General features: G+C 42.8%; 3 non-coding genes and 2 pseudogenes across 3 annotated transcripts; all 5 read left to right on the top strand.

Moving 5' to 3' along the window:
* On the top strand, positions 1-209 carry LOC130333035 (U2 spliceosomal RNA; annotated as a pseudogene).
* Positions 210-7,077: 6,868 nt separating this feature from the next.
* Positions 7,078-7,276, top strand: LOC130333028 (U2 spliceosomal RNA). Its single transcript, XR_008875408.1, has one exon. It is a non-coding gene; the product is annotated as a U2 spliceosomal RNA (small nuclear RNA).
* Positions 7,277-9,361: 2,085 nt separating this feature from the next.
* Positions 9,362-9,552, top strand: LOC130333102 (U2 spliceosomal RNA). The gene has a single exon (XR_008875460.1). It is a non-coding gene; the product is annotated as a U2 spliceosomal RNA (small nuclear RNA).
* A 7,036-nt stretch (positions 9,553-16,588) lies between these two features.
* Positions 16,589-16,796, top strand: LOC130333034 (U2 spliceosomal RNA; annotated as a pseudogene).
* Positions 16,797-18,881: 2,085 nt separating this feature from the next.
* LOC130333101 (U2 spliceosomal RNA) lies at positions 18,882-19,072 on the top strand. Its single transcript, XR_008875459.1, has one exon. It is a non-coding gene; the product is annotated as a U2 spliceosomal RNA (small nuclear RNA).
* Positions 19,073-20,010: the final 938 nt, after the last annotated feature.

Raw genomic sequence — 20,010 nt, 5'->3', positions numbered from 1 at the left:
TTAAGTTTTAATTCAAACCTGAAGGTTTTAAAAAAAAAAAAAAAAAAAAAAAAAAATCTGTTCTTATCAGTTTAATATCTGATACGTCCCCTATCTGGGGACCATATATTAAATGGATTTTTGAGAACGGGGGCCGATTTCGAAGCTTGCTTCCGTCGCCCTATGCATTGACCCGATATGGCAGTATCTTCGGGTACAGTGCACCACCCCCTTACAGGGTTAAAAAGAAAGATTCCTACTTTCATTGCTACCTGCTTGCTGGCTAGCCAGCTAGCCAGCCCTGTGGGCCTTGCTGCTGCTGCAGCCAAAAAACAAAAGGTGGTGCTGCTGCTGCTTCTGCTGCTTCTGCTTCTGCTTGTGTCTGGCCGCTGTTGGAGCGTCCAGGCACAGGACTTCTGCTGCTGCTGACTAAATGGCCTCCTTAATTGGATCATTTGAGTAGCCAGCACACCTGTGCAGGTAGGGCATGACATGATAGGCAGCTGCCTTGATAGCGGGTGGGTGCTGAATGTTCCTAATTGACAAAATAAGATTAATGCTTATGAAGAAATATAAAATCTCATCCCTTCCCCAATATCGCGCCACACCCCTACCCCTTAATTCCCTGGTTGAACTTGATGGACATATGTCTTTTTTCGACCGTACTAACTATGTAACTATGTAACATAACATGGGGGGGGGGGGTCTCCTGGCTGTTCACACAGGTGTGTCATTGCTGTACATTGACCATGCATTGCTTCTGTGGTATTGCAAAGGCAAAGACAAATGCTTCCAGCCATCCATTGCACTAATGGATTGGTCATCAGCTGGCTGTCTATGTCCCGCATCAATATAGACCAAAGTACAGAGGGTTAGGCTATGCTATTGTGCACCTACCTGATGCATCAGAAGGTGCGAGGCCCTTGCTAAATTCTGTGCACAGACTTTGAGATCTATACTTTAGACTGTATCTAAACCTGCTCCAACATGGACTGACATTCTTGCCTACTTTCAGCCGATGCGACTTGTCTGTCACTGAACAGTCGCTTTTTATGTATTCAGCACCTATGTATAATGTTGTAAAAATGCTCTAGAAGCTAAAGTCGCAGAAATGTCACACATATTTGGCCTGCAACTTTCTGTGCGACAAATTCAGACAGGAAAAATCTGTATAAATCCTTAGAAAATTATCCCCCAGTGTCTCCATCTGCTGGCGGTATTGAATAAGCATTGCTGCACTGATGGGGTATGCATTAGACGAAAAAAAAGAAGAAAAAGAAGAATAATACGCCCAGAAAAGAGGCGAAAAGGAGAAAAACGTAAAAAAACGTGAAAAAAAAGTAAGAGGAAGAGAAGGGAAAAAAAGGTGGAAATGGGTTTAAAAGTGATTTCGGCGGAGAAATATATATATATATATATATATATATATATATATATATATACGCGCACACACACACATATATATAAACGTATTCTCCGTTGAGATATTGCAGCCGCTGCTGTGTCCAGGCCCAGGAGCCTTAGCACTGTGCTGTGATGTCACTCAATACCACTGACATCACTAGGTGTAAACAACATCTCTCCTTTGCTGTGTATGTGACTATGGAGCTGTTTGGTGATGTGGTCTATTATGGCCTTCATAGAAGCAACAGGAGATTGTTGCATCCATCTAGAACCCTCAGAACTACAGTGCTATGATGTCACTCACTTCCACAGGCCTTGCAGAGTGTAAACAACAACAACCCAGCTTTGTTGTGTATGTAACCATAGGGATTTGTGATGTCACCTAGAACCTTCACAGCAGCGACAGCTTTATGAGGAGCATCAGCACTGCTCTGCCTGAGCAGAACCATCACCGCCATAGGTTGTCAAATAACCCGGGTTTAACCCACACAGGTAAGTCCAATGGGGTGCAGGCATGTCCTCTATGCTTACAGCTTCCCGTGGGTGTTGGTTTGATACCGTTTGGGGACAGCCAAGGAGGCATCTGCAGGCAACAAAGGTAGGTGTGTGCTTGTGTGTGTGTTTCCTATGCAGATCCTAAGCCCAGTGTCACATGCAAGTAGGAGGAGTAAGAAGGGTTCCTGGCAAATCCGGGTTATGGATTGCATTTAAAAAGGCCCCGTGGGAGTGCAATGGGCCCCTGTCTTGCTGCTTAGCAATAATGGTATGGGTTTAGGTTCTGCTGTGTGTACTGGTGGTTGACTGCCCCCCAGCCCAGAGTGTGCATGGAAAATTGTCTGGCAGCCTCCCTGACAGCAAGCAGTGATAGTGCCCATGAAGGGCACCTTGTTGGGCCCGCCCCTTTCACGGTTATCGCTTCTCGGCCTTTTGGCTAAGATCTTGTATCTTGTCAAGGGGCTCTGAGTTCGTCGAACCTTCGGCCTTGAGGCATCGACGGTTTTTTAGCCGTCTTAAGCCTCATGCTGCTATAGGAGGAGGACTTACAAAGAACGGGAAGGCGATCCCCCATGGCGACCCTTAGGTTTGCTGCGCATACTGAAACTCGGATTAAGAACACCTTCCGTATTGAAGTGGATGAGGAGAAAAAGGAGAAGATGACTTTGGAATTTTTTGTCAAGAGAATTATGCTGGATTTATTGCACATTCAGAGAGAAGATGTGTTTTGCCTAAAAGACCCAGGTAAAGGACTTTTCATTCTTACCTTGACTTCCGCATCTGCATGTGACCATATGTTTGAGAAAGTTCGGGAGCTTGCCAATGAGGAGGATATGAAAGGACTTGTTTTCATTGCTCTATATTCTAATGGCGATGTTCCACTGGTGGTTACTATGCACGATCCATACGTTGATATAAGAGACATTGTCTTATTTTTAAACCAATATTGTGCGGAAGTCAAATACTCTCATAAAATAATGAATGCAATGGACTTTTGGACTGGAAAGCATAAGTTTGCTGTTAAGTTCAGAGAGGATGTGAGAGGAATTGGAGGTCTGTGTCGCCCACCTGCAAATTTTTTAATTGGGCGTAAACGTGGCTATTTATTCTACCCTGGGATGCCGTATTATTGCAGGAAATGCCATGAATATGGTCATACACAAGAATCTTGCAAAGAGGAAGTGGTTATTTGCAAAAGATGTGGCCAAAAAGGCCACACCACTTTTGACTGTCAAAATGAGATTCTGTGTAATGTGTGTAAGCAGAAAGGACACGCTTTTAAGGATTGTCCTCAACGCTCCTGGGCCAATATTGTGGCTACGTCGGCTGGTCCCTCGATGAGGAAGAGCTCCATGGATGCTGTGCCTGTGCCTAAGACCCACACCCTGAAAGTGATGCCTGAGTCTTCTGCTACCGGAATTCCTGTGATACCTGCTGTGGCTCATGTCTCCAAAAGCATTGTGTCCCCGGGGAAGGTCGTGGGACCTGAGACAGAAGTGAGGGGTTCTCCTCTCATGGAAGTTGAGGGTCCTGGACCGCCCAGAAGGGATACAGAGGAGATGGATGTAGAAGAACGGCGAAAGAGGAAAAGCAGAGACCGGAAAGAGGAAAAGGGCCTTAACATCAAAAGGAGTGGTCGAGTTAGTGCGGACGAGGGGAACGTGGAGATTGTCTGCCAAAAGGTTATAACAGCATCCGACCCTGTTAATATTGAGGAATTTGTGTCACCACCTACAGATTGGGGTTCTTTGTCTGAGGATAATGAATGACCCAGGAGCTACCAAGTGTTAATATCTCCTCCTTCAATGTGAGGAGTTTGAAGAGCCCAGAGAGGAGGGCTGCTTTATTTTCTTTCTTGTCTTCTTTGCCTACAGACATTTTATTTTTACAGGAATGTGCCATTGATTATGATATCAATTATTCATCTTTGAGATCTGAATGGACTCTTGGCCCGTCTGTGTGGTCAGGGGATAATGAGAGGAAAGTGACTGGTGTTGGCATACTGTTCAAGAGCAGTGAGTATAAAGTTACCTCCTTCACAGACATTGTACCCGGTAGAGCCCTGCTCGTTCATATTATTTATAATGACATGAATATGAGACTTTTAAATGTATATGCCTCTCCAGATAAGGATGAAAGATCTGATTTATTAGAGAAAATTCAGTTTTATTTACCGGGTTCATCCCCGCTTATCATCGCTGGTGATTTTAATTGTATAATGGCAGGAGAGGAGCGGGCTGGAGGATCTGAACAAAGGAAAGATAAGACTGAAAAACAACTAAAGGATTTTATAGTTGATTTTAATTTAAAAGATTTGTGGAGAACCTCTTTCCCTAATGACCCTGGGTATACCTGGGGGAATAGCCTTTATATGTCAAGGATTGATTATATTTTTGCTTCTGGATTTGCATTTTATGGGAATATGCAATTGACTTCTACCTTTTTTTCAGATCATAAGATTTTATCTGCTACATGTAAGTTTGATGGGGTTTGCAGAGCCAAAGGAGTCTGGCGTCTGAATGTCTCTTTGCTTGAAGATGAAGAAATTAAATGTAATTTTATCTATCTTTTTAAAAAATTGCAGAACTCAAGGACTAATTTTAATTCTCTTTTAGCATGGTGGGAATTCTGCAAGGTAAAATTTAAAGAGTATTTTATTAAGATGGGTGTTAAAAAAACAAAAGAGAAATTGAAATGGTATAGAGATCTTAACACAAAACTACAAACCTATTATCAACTCAAAGAGCTGGGTGTATATGTAGACGATCTGATTTTAAGTGTTAAAAGTGATATTCAGAAGGCTATAACTAACAAAGGGAAAGAAATAATTTTTAACTCCAAAGTTGAATGTAAAGAGAAGGATGAAAAGTGTACAAGATTCTTTTTTAAAAAGGTAATGGAAACAAAAAAGTTAATGATTAACATTGAGGATGAAACTACTAATGTAGGAATGTTATCCAAAGCTAAATCCTTTTATCAAGATCTGTTTAATGAGAAACCCATTGATATATCTGCTGCTAATTTTCTCCTAAGCACTTTAGATTGTGGTTTAAGTAAGGAGGACCAAGATGCACTTTGCACAGAAGTAAGATGCCAAGAATTAGAAATTGCTGCTAAAAGTTTATCCACAGGTAAAACACCAGGTTCTGATGGACTTCCTGTAGAGTTTTATAAAACCTTTTGGGAGATTTTTAAAGATGATTTGCTTAATATTTTTAAGGAGGCTTTTAATTCTGATGTTCTACCTTTATCTTGGAGGAGTGGTATAGTGTCTCTGATCCCCAAAAAGGGGGATAGGAACAGCTTAGAAAATTGGAGACCAATTACGCTTCTTAATGTTGATTATAAGATTATGTCAAAAATTTTTGTTAACAGAATGAAGCCGTTTTTGTACAAGGTCATCCATGTGGATCAGGTATGTGGTGTCCCAGGAAGGAGTGTAGCTGAACCTTTAAATGCTATTAGGGACGTCATATGGTATCAGCAAGAGCGGAATCAAAATCTAGCCATTCTATCTCTAGATTTTCATAAAGCGTTCGATAGAGTATCACATTGTTTTTTATGGATGGTTTTACAACGCATGGGTTTTCCTAACATATTTATTCAGCAAATTGCTCTCTTATATAAAGGTTCTTTTAGCAGGATTTTAATAAATGGTTTCCTTACAGATTTTATTAATTTATCATCAGGGGTAAAGCAAGGCTGCCCTCTGTCTCCTATACTGTTTATATGTGCAATAGAACCTCTGTTAAACTTAATAAGGAATGATAAAATAATAAAAGGAGTGCCAGTTCCTGGAGGTAATAATGCCACCCTTAAAGTGTGTGGCTATATGGATGATATTAATGTTTTTTGTGAAAGTGCCTTCTCTTTACAAAGAGTTGTTGATGTTACTGATTTCTTTTGTAAAGCTTCTGCTTTTAAACTTAATTTATCTAAATGTGACTGTTTTTATATAGGTAAATGGGAAAACGTGCAAATACCAAACCTAAAATTACAGTCAGAAAAAATAAAAATCCTTGGAGTCATCTTTGATAAAAATAACAATGGTGAGGAAAGTTGGCTAATGGTAAAAGAAAAGGTAAAGAAAAAGGTAGACTTTTGGTCCCTTAGGAAATTATCCTTAGAAGGTAAAATTTTGGTGATTAAGGCTATGCTAATACCCATTATGCTCTATTTAAATATGATTTATCCTCCTAATGAACTTATGTCTAGGCAACTTCAGAGGATTCTCTTTGAGTTTCTATGGAGTTCTAAAGCAGAAAAATTAAAAAGAGATACTATGTATAAGTCACAAAAAAATGGAGGAAAACAGGTTCCCTGTATTAGAAAATTTTTATACTTAAGGTTTTTTAGTTGGTGTTTTAGGGGACTTTTTATGAAAAGTGTATGGTCCTGTTTTTTAAAGTACTCTGCGGGACATATTTTTAGAAAAAGAGAATGGGTGTTTTTATCATTATCTTCTCCTGTACTTTTAACTCCGCCTAAACATTATGCCATCTTAGAAAAAATTATACGTATGTATAACCTTAAAGACTTTGACTTGTTAACCTTGAGGGATGCTCGCAAGATAGAAGTACAGTTAAATTTGCAAGAAGAAATATGTATGGTCTCTAATTTTTCTTATAATAGGTGTGTACAAATATGGAAAAAGGTAAACGAGCCATATCTTTTTAATGAGCACAAGGATTTAGCATGGATGATTATCCATGAGTGTCTTCCGGTAAGATTTTTCCAATATAGAAGAGGTCTAAATGCTGTATGTGTCTGTCCCCGGGATAATTGCAATATAGATGAAACTGTTTTGCACCTTTTCTGGAATTGTTATTTTGCACAAAAGGTTTTTAGACTAATTGGTTCTTTATTGAAATTCCTAACAGGTCTAAAAGTTTTAAATCATGAAGTTGTTTTATATGGCAAAAGTGATGGAGTTACAAAAGAAAAAGAGAGAATTTTGTGGATTTTTATCAACTGTACAAAAAATGTATTATGGAAAGTTCGTAATATCCTTGTCTTCAAAAGAGATTTTATTTGTGAAAAAGAATGTTTGAAGATGATATACAGTGAAGTTTACTTGTACTATTTAATTGATAAAAAGAGATATGGGCAGAAAAAAGCATTAGCTATGTGGAATTTACATTTATGGAAAACAGTATTTGATGTATTGTAAACATTTTTTGTGATGTATTTAAGTTTTTGAGTTTTTTTCAATAAAAATGTAAAAAAAAAAAAAAAAAAAAAAAAATCTGTTCTTATCAGTTTAATATCTGATACGTCCCCTATCTGGGGACCATATATTAAATGGATTTTTGAGAACGGGGGCCGATTTCGAAGCTTGCTTCCGTCGCCCTATGCATTGACCCGATATGGCAGTATCTTCGGGTACAGTGCACCACCCCCTTACAGGGTTAAAAAGAAAGATTCCTACTTTCATTGCTACCTGCTTGCTGGCTAGCCAGCTAGCCAGCCCTGTGGGCCTTGCTGCTGCTGCAGCCAAAAAACAAAAGGTGGTGCTGCTGCTGCTTCTGCTGCTTCTGCTTCTGCTTGTGTCTGGCCGCTGTTGGAGCGTCCAGGCACAGGACTTCTGCTGCTGCTGACTAAATGGCCTCCTTAATTGGATCATTTGAGTAGCCAGCACACCTGTGCAGGTAGGGCATGACATGATAGGCAGCTGCCTTGATAGCGGGTGGGTGCTGAATGTTCCTAATTGACAAAATAAGATTAATGCTTATGAAGAAATATAAAATCTCATCCCTTCCCCAATATCGCGCCACACCCCTACCCCTTAATTCCCTGGTTGAACTTGATGGACATATGTCTTTTTTCGACCGTGCTAACTATGTAACTATGTAACATAACATGGGGGGGGGGGGTCTCCTGGCTGTTCACACAGGTGTGTCATTGCTGTACATTGACCATGCATTGCTTCTGTGGTATTGCAAAGGCAAAGACAAATGCTTCCAGCCATCCATTGCACTAATGGATTGGTCATCAGCTGGCTGTCTATGTCCCGCATCAATATAGACCAAAGTACAGAGGGTTAGGCTATGCTATTGTGCACCTACCTGATGCATCAGAAGGTGCGAGGCCCTTGCTAAATTCTGTGCACAGACTTTGAGATCTATACTTTAGACTGTATCTAAACCTGCTCCAACATGGACTGACATTCTGGCCTACTTTCAGCCGATGCGACTTGTCTGTCGCTGAACAGTCGCTTTTTATGTATTCAGCACCTATGTATAATGTTGTAAAAATGCTCTAGAAGCTAAAGTCGCAGAAATGTCACACATATTTGGCCTGCAACTTTCTGTGCGACAAATTCAGACAGGAAAAATCAGTATAAATCCTTAGAAAATGATCCCCCAGTGTCTCCATCTGCTGGCGGTATTGAATAAGCATTGCTGCACTGATGGGGTATGCATTAGACGAAAAAAAAGAAGAAAAAGAAGAATAATACGCCCAGAAAAGAGGCGAAAAGGAGAAAAACGTAAAAAAACGTGAAAAAAAAGTAAGAGGAAGAGAAGGGAAAAAAAGGTGGAAATGGGTTTAAAAGTGATTTCGGCGGAGAAATATATATATATATATATATATATATATATATATATATATACGCGCACACACACACATATATATAAACGTATTCTCCGTTGAGATATTGCAGCCGCTGCTGTGTCCAGGCCCAGGAGCCTTAGCACTGTGCTGTGATGTCACTCAATACCACTGACATCACTAGGTGTAAACAACATCTCTCCTTTGCTGTGTATGTGACTATGGAGCTGTTTGGTGATGTGGTCTATTATGGCCTTCATAGAAGCAACAGGAGATTGTTGCATCCATCTAGAACCCTCAGAACTACAGTGCTATGATGTCACTCACTTCCACAGGCCTTGCAGAGTGTAAACAACAACAACCCAGCTTTGTTGTGTATGTAACCATAGGGATTTGTGATGTCACCTAGAACCTTCACAGCAGCGACAGCTTTATGAGGAGCATCAGCACTGCTCTGCCTGAGCAGAACCATCACCGCCATAGGTTGTCAAATAACCCGGGTTTAACCCACACAGGTAAGTCCAATGGGGTGCAGGCATGTCCTCTATGCTTACAGCTTCCCGTGGGTGTTGGTTTGATACCGTTTGGGGACAGCCAAGGAGGCATCTGCAGGCAACAAAGGTAGGTGTGTGCTTGTGTGTGTGTTTCCTATGCAGATCCTAAGCCCAGTGTCACATGCAAGTAGGAGGAGTAAGAAGGGTTCCTGGCAAATCCGGGTTATGGATTGCATTTAAAAAGGCCCCGTGGGAGTGCAATGGGCCCCTGTCTTGCTGCTTAGCAATAATGGTATGGGTTTAGGTTCTGCTGTGTGTACTGGTGGTTGACTGCCCCCCAGCCCAGAGTGTGCATGGAAAATTGTCTGGCAGCCTCCCTGACAGCAAGCAGTGATAGTGCCCATGAAGGGCACCTTGTTGGGCCCGCCCCTTTCACGGTTATCGCTTCTCGGCCTTTTGGCTAAGATCAAGTGTAGTATCTGTTCTTATCAGTTTAATATCTGATACGTCCCCTATCTGGGGACCATATATTAAATGGATTTTTGAGAACGGGGGCCGATTTCGAAGCTTGCTTCCGTCGCCCTATGCATTGACCCGATATGGCAGTATCTTCGGGTACAGTGCACCACCCCCTTACAGGGTTAAAAAGAAAGATTCCTACTTTCATTGCTACCTGCTTGCTGGCTAGCCAGCTAGCCAGCCCTGTGGGCCTTGCTGCTGCTGCAGCCAAAAAACAAAAGGTGGTGCTGCTGCTGCTTCTGCTGCTTCTGCTTCTGCTTGTGTCTGGCCGCTGTTGGAGCGTCCAGGCACAGGACTTCTGCTGCTGCTGACTAAATGGCCTCCTTAATTGGATCATTTGAGTAGCCAGCACACCTGTGCAGGTAGGGCATGACATGATAGGCAGCTGCCTTGATAGCGGGTGGGTGCTGAATGTTCCTAATTGACAAAATAAGATTAATGCTTATGAAGAAATATAAAATCTCATCCCTTCCCCAATATCGCGCCACACCCCTACCCCTTAATTCCCTGGTTGAACTTGATGGACATATGTCTTTTTTCGACCGTGCTAACTATGTAACTATGTAACATAACATGGGGGGGGGGGGTCTCCTGGCTGTTCACACAGGTGTGTCATTGCTGTACATTGACCATGCATTGCTTCTGTGGTATTGCAAAGGCAAAGACAAATGCTTCCAGCCATCCATTGCACTAATGGATTGGTCATCAGCTGGCTGTCTATGTCCCGCATCAATATAGACCAAAGTACAGAGGGTTAGGCTATGCTATTGTGCACCTACCTGATGCATCAGAAGGTGCGAGGCCCTTGCTAAATTCTGTGCACAGACTTTGAGATCTATACTTTAGACTGTATCTAAACCTGCTCCAACATGGACTGACATTCTGGCCTACTTTCAGCCGATGCGACTTGTCTGTCGCTGAACAGTCGCTTTTTATGTATTCAGCACCTATGTATAATGTTGTAAAAATGCTCTAGAAGCTAAAGTCGCAGAAATGTCACACATATTTGGCCTGCAACTTTCTGTGCGACAAATTCAGACAGGAAAAATCAGTATAAATCCTTAGAAAATGATCCCCCAGTGTCTCCATCTGCTGGCGGTATTGAATAAGCATTGCTGCACTGATGGGGTATGCATTAGACGAAAAAAAAGAAGAAAAAGAAGAATAATACGCCCAGAAAAGAGGCGAAAAGGAGAAAAACGTAAAAAAACGTGAAAAAAAAGTAAGAGGAAGAGAAGGGAAAAAAAGGTGGAAATGGGTTTAAAAGTGATTTCGGCGGAGAAATATATATATATATATATATATATATATATATATATATATACGCGCACACACACACATATATATAAACGTATTCTCCGTTGAGATATTGCAGCCGCTGCTGTGTCCAGGCCCAGGAGCCTTAGCACTGTGCTGTGATGTCACTCAATACCACTGACATCACTAGGTGTAAACAACATCTCTCCTTTGCTGTGTATGTGACTATGGAGCTGTTTGGTGATGTCGTCTATTATGGCCTTCATAGAAGCAACAGGAGATTGTTGCATCCATCTAGAACCCTCAGAACTACAGTGCTATGATGTCACTCACTTCCACAGGCCTTGCAGAGTGTAAACAACAACAACCCAGCTTTGTTGTGTATGTAACCATAGGGATTTGTGATGTCACCTAGAACCTTCACAGCAGCGACAGCTTTATGAGGAGCATCAGCACTGCTCTGCCTGAGCAGAACCATCACCGCCATAGGTTGTCAAATAACCCGGGTTTAACCCACACAGGTAAGTCCAATGGGGTGCAGGCATGTCCTCTATGCTTACAGCTTCCCGTGGGTGTTGGTTTGATACCGTTTGGGGACAGCCAAGGAGGCATCTGCAGGCAACAAAGGTAGGTGTGTGCTTGTGTGTGTGTTTCCTATGCAGATCCTAAGCCCAGTGTCACATGCAAGTAGGAGGAGTAAGAAGGGTTCCTGGCAAATCCGGGTTATGGATTGCATTTAAAAAGGCCCCGTGGGAGTGCAATGGGCCCCTGTCTTGCTGCTTAGCAATAATGGTATGGGTTTAGGTTCTGCTGTGTGTACTGGTGGTTGACTGCCCCCCAGCCCAGAGTGTGCATGGAAAATTGTCTGGCAGCCTCCCTGACAGCAAGCAGTGATAGTGCCCATGAAGGGCACCTTGTTGGGCCCGCCCCTTTCACGGTTATCGCTTCTCGGCCTTTTGGCTCAGATCAAGTGTAAACTTGGTCTGGGTCAGGGGTGCGTGTTTCTCTGCTTGCAGAGGGTTTTTTCAGGAGGCGATACTGTGGTCTCAGACCGACAGAGAAGATGGCAGCTGGATTCGTTAAGAACACTATTCGGGTGAAGGTGGAGGTTTCTGATGTGGAGAAGAATAAGATCACGTTTGTGGGGCGTCGTTTGGTGGAGGACATGGCCGGGATACCGATGAAGGACGTCTTTTGCTTACAGGAAAGTAAGCGGCAAGGTATATATGATGTGAGTTTCTACACTATTAATGGGTGCCTGTCCTTTTACCAGAGCCTGCGTGAGAATGTGGAAAATACCATTATGAAGAATGTGTCGTTTGAGCCTTTGTTTGAGTTGGAGGAGAAACCCCTTTTAGTCCGTGTATACAACCCGTTTATGGATGTGAAGTTGGTGGAAAATTTTTTGAAGCAGTACTGTGAGACTGTCAGAGGAGGGATTGCACAGAAGAGCATATTGGGAGTGTTTAATGCGGAGTATAAGTTTTTGGTGAAGTTGAAGCAAGATGCCAGTGGAATTTACGGAGTGCAGCATCCCCCGGCGAGTTTTTCTATTGCGGGGCAGAGAGGTTATCTTACCTACCCTGGGCAGCCCATGTTCTGCAGAAAGTGCCATATGTTTGGGCATGTGAAGGAGAATTGTGCGGCTGTGAGAGTGTGCAGGAATTGCCAGAAAGAGGGACATGAGGCCAATGCGTGTCCTGAGCCAAAAAAATGCCATGTATGTGGAGAGGCTGGACATGTGATGAGAGAGTGCCCGGAAGAGAGAAAAAGGAGGGAGGAGGAGAAGATCGAAAGACAGAAAGAGGTAGAAAGGAAGCAGGAGGAGGGAAAGAGATACCTGGAAGAGAGAGATAAAATGGAGACAAGTGCTGTGATGGAGGGGACTCCAGTTTTGGAGGGGACTCCAGTTTTGGAGGGGTCTCCAATTTTGGAGGGAAATCCAATTTTGGAGGGAAAACCCGTTTTGGCGGGAAAACCTGGACTTAAGCTTATGGAGAGCAAGACTGTGGCTGTGGTGCAGAAGGAGTTGGAGGAAGAGATGGAGAATGAGCCTGTGATTGAAGATTTTACTACCGATTCAGAGAGTGCTGTGTCTTCAGGAAGGCATAGAGGGAAGAAAGTGGCGGATGATTTGTGTCACAGGTATCCAAAAAAAGCGAGAAAGAAAGAATGGGCTGAGAGGAGTGAGGAGACTTCGTTTAGTTCGAGAAACCCTTTCGAACCATTATTTAGATCCGAGGTGGATCAGGAAGGTGATGGACAAGTACCGCTTGGTACCTTAACCCGTAGAACATCGCATTGATTGGTGTTTTCTTTTGTATATAGGTGATTGTTTTGTTGTGTTTTTTCCTTTGTTTGTTTTTTTCATATGGGGATAGTAGTATGTCTTTTAAAATAATTTCATCTAATGTTAGGGTGTTTAGGAGTAGGGTTAGGAGGGCTGCAATTTTGCAGGAGTTGGCAGGTATGGGGGCTGATGTTATTTGTGTACAAGAGTGTGGGTTGGTGGAAGAGGTAGGGAAGGGGGAGTGGGGATATGGGGATTCTGTGTGGTCTATGTCTTCTGTAAATAGGAATGATGGGGTTGGTGTGTTATTTAAGGATAAGAGGTTCAAGGTAGAGAGCCATTCAGTGATTGAAGAGGGAAGGTGTTTGATGGTTAAGGTGGAGGTGGGTGGAGTTAAGGTTCGAATATTTAATGTGTATGCGTCTGTTAAGAAGAATGAGAGGGTGGAGTTGTTTGAGAAGTTAAAGTTGTTTTTGCCGGGGAGAGAGCCTATGGTATGTGTGGGGGATTTCAATTGTGAGATTGAAGGGAGTAAGATCGATGTATCTGGTAGGATGTTGAGGAATGTGGTGAATGATTTGAGGTTGCAAGATGTGGCTAAATTGTGTAATGTTGATGTGTGTCCGACTTATTTTTCAGATAGGGGAAAGTGTGCTTCAAGATTGGATATGTGTTTTGTGTCAAAAGGAGTGTTGGGTAGGGAGTATATGCAAATGAAGGTATTGTATTCAGATCATGAGTGTGTAAGATGTGATTTGGGGTTTAATGTGGAATGTTTGAGTGGGCGGGGTTTATGGAAATTGAATGTTAGTTTGATGGAGGAGGGAGGGGTGTATGAGAGGTATGTGAAGAAGTATGAGGTTTGGAAGAGGAGGAAAGCTGATTTTGTGGATGTATTGCAGTGGTGGAGTTGGGTGAAGGAGAGAACGCATGTTTTCTTTAAAAGAGAGGGGTATAAGAGAGCTGCGGGAAAGAGAAGAAGGTATGAGTGGCTGCAGAAGAGATTGATCTTTTTGAAAAAATGGAGGAAGAGTGGTGGTTGTGTGGAGAGTGAGATTGAAGAGATTAAGAAGGAAGTAGAGAAGTGGATGTTGGAGAGAGGAAGAGAGATTGTGTATCAGGCTAAGTTGAATAAGTTGGAGAAGGGTGAGAGATGCTCAAGGTTTTTCTTTAAAAGGGTGTCTGGTAAAAGAGAGGAGTTGATAGAGGTGTATGATAAGGATGGTGTGATGGTTAAAGGTAAAAGAGTGTTGAGTGTGGTTGAGGATTTTTATAAGGATTTATATGCTGAGAAGGAGTGTGATATGGGTCTGCAGTCTGAGGTGATTGGGAAGATTGAGAGCAGAGTGCATGACAGGGAGGCAGATAGCCTGGTGAAAGGTGTGGGAGTGAAAGAATTGGAGTTGGTGATTAAAAGTATGGCTAGAAATAAGACACCAGGTGAGGATGGGTTGCCGGTGGAATTTTATGCTAGAATGTGGGAGACGGTTAAAGTGGATTTGGTGGAGATTTATGATTTTGTGTGCAAGAATGGTAGATTGGAGGAAAGTATGAAGAGTGGAGTGGTGGTATTGATCTTTAAAAAAGGGGATAGAAAGGATGTGAGGAATTGGAGACCGATTACGTTATTGAATGTTGATTATAAAATTCTTGCAAAGGTGTTGGCGAATAGAATGAGGGATGTGATTGATCAGGTGATTGGAGAAGAACAAGTATGTGGTGTGCCAAAAAGAAGGATAAGTGAGAATTTGGGTTTGTTGCGTGATGTATTATGGGATTGCTTGGGTAGAGATCAGTGTGTTGGAGTGTTGTCTTTGGATTTTGAGAAAGCTTTTGATAGGTTGTCACATGAGTTTTTATTTAAAGTGTTGGATAGAATGGGTTTTCCGGAAGGTTTTGTTAAAATGATTAGAGTATTGTATGATGGAGTGTATAGTAAAGTATTAATTAATGGCTGGGTTAGTAAGAAAGTGAATGTGTGTTCTGGAGTGAGACAGGGGTGTCCCCTGTCACCCTTGGTCTTTATATGTGCGATAGAGCCTTTGTTGGAGTTGTTGAGAAGGGATAAGTGTATGAGAGGTGTGAGGATTCCTGGGAGTGGTGGGAGAGACTTGAAAGTGTTGGCATATATGGATGATGTTTGTGTGATCTGTGAGTATGTTGGAGCTTTGCAGAGAGCAAAGTTGTTGGCTGGGTATTTTTGTGGTGCTTCTGGTTTTAGAGTTAATTGGGATAAGAGTGAGTATAAGGTTTTTGGAAGGATGTATGAAGTAGAGGATGTAGGGGTGAAATGTGTAGACGGAGCGATTAAGGTGTTGGGAGTTAAATTTGATGAGAGGCTGGATGGAAGAGAAAGTTGGGAAGAGGTTGGTGTTAGAATAAAAAGGAAGTTGGATTTTTGGAGTATGAGAGAGTTGTCAATGATTGGTAAGATTGTGGTGATCAAGAGTGTGATATTGCCGATCCTGTTGTATGTGGCTTTGGTGTTTCCACCAGGTTATATGACACTGAGAAAGTTGAATAGGATTTTGTTTGTATTTTTCTGGGGGTCGAAAGTGGAGAAGGTGAGAAGAGAGAATGTGATGAAAGAGTGTAGGAATGGAGGAATGAATTTTCCTAATGTTGAAGTGTATCTGGGGATTAATCTATTGTTTGCTGTGAGGAGAAGTATGGGAGAGCAGTGGAAATTTGCATGTATGATGAGGTTTCTAGGAGGGGGTGTGTTATGCAGATTAGGGTGGATGGAGAGAGATCTGAGAAAGCCGTATGCTTTGGTGAGTCCTGGTTGGTATGGGTTTGTTGAGGTGTTCATGAGAAAGTTTGGTTTGATAGGTGTGAGACAGGATGTGTTAAAGGAGAAGAAGAGTATGGTGAAGTGTATTAGGGAGAAGGAAGTTCAGTGTAATATTAATATGGTGAGAGGACAGAATGTGAGTAAAGTGTGGAAGAGTTTGCAGACAGATGGTATGACTAATAGACAGAGAGAGATTGTATGGCAGAGTTTGCATGGTGCATTGCCAGTAAGAGAGGTACAGAAGAGTCGGGGGATTGGAAGGAGTGAGAGATGTCCGAGAGAGGGTTGTGGAGGGAATGAGAGTATTATGCATTTGTTTTGGAATTGTGATAGAGCGCAAGAAGTGTGGAAGGGAATTGGTCCGTTGGCCAAAGAATTGATGGGGGTAAGAAAGTGGTCTTTTGAAGTGATTATGTTTGGTCTGGCGGTGGTAGGTGGGAGGAAGGAGAGAATGTTATATGTGTTGTTAGCGATAATTAAGGAGGTATTGTGGGATGTTAGGAATTTGTATATATTTAAGAAGAAGGATGTGTCGGTTGAAGAGTGTATGAGAATGATATTAGATAGATTGCATACTGTATATTTGTGGGATAAGAAGAGATTTGGAGAGGATGATGCGGAGGGGACTTGGAAGTTTTTAAAATGGAGACACGTGGTGAGGGTTTGAGGGTGGTGTGTTGTTATGCTATGTACTTTGTTTTTGGGTGTATTTTGTTATATGTTGATAAAGTAACCTAATGATGAGTTTGATGAATTGTGACTAAGTTCAGTAAATCTGAGAGGCAAACGTGAAGTAAACCTGAACGATTAAGTTTTAATTCAAACCTGAAGGTTTTAAAAAAAAAAAAAAAAAAAAAAAAAATCTGTTCTTATCAGTTTAATATCTGATACGTCCCCTATCTGGGGACCATATATTAAATGGATTTTTGAGAACGGGGGCCGATTTCGAAGCTTGCTTCCGTCGCCCTATGCATTGACCCGATATGGCAGTATCTTCGGGTACAGTGCACCACCCCCTTACAGGGTTAAAAAGAAAGATTCCTACTTTCATTGCTACCTGCTTGCTGGCTAGCCAGCTAGCCAGCCCTGTGGGCCTTGCTGCTGCTGCAGCCAAAAAACAAAAGGTGGTGCTGCTGCTGCTTCTGCTGCTTCTGCTTCTGCTTGTGTCTGGCCGCTGTTGGAGCGTCCAGGCACAGGACTTCTGCTGCTGCTGACTAAATGGCCTCCTTAATTGGATCATTTGAGTAGCCAGCACACCTGTGCAGGTAGGGCATGACATGATAGGCAGCTGCCTTGATAGCGGGTGGGTGCTGAATGTTCCTAATTGACAAAATAAGATTAATGCTTATGAAGAAATATAAAATCTCATCCCTTCCCCAATATCGCGCCACACCCCTACCCCTTAATTCCCTGGTTGAACTTGATGGACATATGTCTTTTTTCGACCGTACTAACTATGTAACTATGTAACATAACATGGGGGGGGGGGGTCTCCTGGCTGTTCACACAGGTGTGTCATTGCTGTACATTGACCATGCATTGCTTCTGTGGTATTGCAAAGGCAAAGACAAATGCTTCCAGCCATCCATTGCACTAATGGATTGGTCATCAGCTGGCTGTCTATGTCCCGCATCAATATAGACCAAAGTACAGAGGGTTAGGCTATGCTATTGTGCACCTACCTGATGCATCAGAAGGTGCGAGGCCCTTGCTAAATTCTGTGCACAGACTTTGAGATCTATACTTTAGACTGTATCTAAACCTGCTCCAACATGGACTGACATTCTTGCCTACTTTCAGCCGATGCGACTTGTCTGTCACTGAACAGTCGCTTTTTATGTATTCAGCACCTATGTATAATGTTGTAAAAATGCTCTAGAAGCTAAAGTCGCAGAAATGTCACACATATTTGGCCTGCAACTTTCTGTGCGACAAATTCAGACAGGAAAAATCTGTATAAATCCTTAGAAAATTATCCCCCAGTGTCTCCATCTGCTGGCGGTATTGAATAAGCATTGCTGCACTGATGGGGTATGCATTAGACGAAAAAAAAGAAGAAAAAGAAGAATAATACGCCCAGAAAAGAGGCGAAAAGGAGAAAAACGTAAAAAAACGTGAAAAAAAAGTAAGAGGAAGAGAAGGGAAAAAAAGGTGGAAATGGGTTTAAAAGTGATTTCGGCGGAGAAATATATATATATATATATATATATATATATATATATATATACGCGCACACACACACATATATATAAACGTATTCTCCGTTGAGATATTGCAGCCGCTGCTGTGTCCAGGCCCAGGAGCCTTAGCACTGTGCTGTGATGTCACTCAATACCACTGACATCACTAGGTGTAAACAACATCTCTCCTTTGCTGTGTATGTGACTATGGAGCTGTTTGGTGATGTGGTCTATTATGGCCTTCATAGAAGCAACAGGAGATTGTTGCATCCATCTAGAACCCTCAGAACTACAGTGCTATGATGTCACTCACTTCCACAGGCCTTGCAGAGTGTAAACAACAACAACCCAGCTTTGTTGTGTATGTAACCATAGGGATTTGTGATGTCACCTAGAACCTTCACAGCAGCGACAGCTTTATGAGGAGCATCAGCACTGCTCTGCCTGAGCAGAACCATCACCGCCATAGGTTGTCAAATAACCCGGGTTTAACCCACACAGGTAAGTCCAATGGGGTGCAGGCATGTCCTCTATGCTTACAGCTTCCCGTGGGTGTTGGTTTGATACCGTTTGGGGACAGCCAAGGAGGCATCTGCAGGCAACAAAGGTAGGTGTGTGCTTGTGTGTGTGTTTCCTATGCAGATCCTAAGCCCAGTGTCACATGCAAGTAGGAGGAGTAAGAAGGGTTCCTGGCAAATCCGGGTTATGGATTGCATTTAAAAAGGCCCCGTGGGAGTGCAATGGGCCCCTGTCTTGCTGCTTAGCAATAATGGTATGGGTTTAGGTTCTGCTGTGTGTACTGGTGGTTGACTGCCCCCCAGCCCAGAGTGTGCATGGAAAATTGTCTGGCAGCCTCCCTGACAGCAAGCAGTGATAGTGCCCATGAAGGGCACCTTGTTGGGCCCGCCCCTTTCACGGTTATCGCTTCTCGGCCTTTTGGCTAAGATCAAGTGTAGTATCTGTTCTTATCAGTTTAATATCTGATACGTCCCCTATCTGGGGACCATATATTAAATGGATTTTTGAGAACGGGGGCCGATTTCGAAGCTTGCTTCCGTCGCCCTATGCATTGACCCGATATGGCAGTATCTTCGGGTACAGTGCACCACCCCCTTACAGGGTTAAAAAGAAAGATTCCTACTTTCATTGCTACCTGCTTGCTGGCTAGCCAGCTAGCCAGCCCTGTGGGCCTTGCTGCTGCTGCAGCCAAAAAACAAAAGGTGGTGCTGCTGCTGCTTCTGCTGCTTCTGCTTCTGCTTGTGTCTGGCCGCTGTTGGAGCGTCCAGGCACAGGACTTCTGCTGCTGCTGACTAAATGGCCTCCTTAATTGGATCATTTGAGTAGCCAGCACACCTGTGCAGGTAGGGCATGACATGATAGGCAGCTGCCTTGATAGCGGGTGGGTGCTGAATGTTCCTAATTGACAAAATAAGATTAATGCTTATGAAGAAATATAAAATCTCATCCCTTCCCCAATATCGCGCCACACCCCTACCCCTTAATTCCCTGGTTGAACTTGATGGACATATGTCTTTTTTCGACCGTGCTAACTATGTAACTATGTAACATAACATGGGGGGGGGGGGGTCTCCTGGCTGTTCACACAGGTGTGTCATTGCTGTACATTGACCATGCATTGCTTCTGTGGTATTGCAAAGGCAAAGACAAATGCTTCCAGCCATCCATTGCACTAATGGATTGGTCATCAGCTGGCTGTCTATGTCCCGCATCAATATAGACCAAAGTACAGAGGGTTAGGCTATGCTATTGTGCACCTACCTGATGCATCAGAAGGTGCGAGGCCCTTGCTAAATTCTGTGCACAGACTTTGAGATCTATACTTTAGACTGTATCTAAACCTGCTCCAACATGGACTGACATTCTGGCCTACTTTCAGCCGATGCGACTTGTCTGTCGCTGAACAGTCGCTTTTTATGTATTCAGCACCTATGTATAATGTTGTAAAAATGCTCTAGAAGCTAAAGTCGCAGAAATGTCACACATATTTGGCCTGCAACTTTCTGTGCGACAAATTCAGACAGGAAAAAT

Source organism: Hyla sarda, unplaced genomic scaffold (genome assembly GCF_029499605.1).
Source record: "Hyla sarda isolate aHylSar1 unplaced genomic scaffold, aHylSar1.hap1 scaffold_398, whole genome shotgun sequence".
In the NCBI taxonomy this organism is placed as follows: Eukaryota; Metazoa; Chordata; class Amphibia; order Anura; family Hylidae; genus Hyla; species Hyla sarda.
Note: the sequence above shows the minus strand (reverse complement) of the source record. Positions and strands in the feature narration are given on the sequence as shown.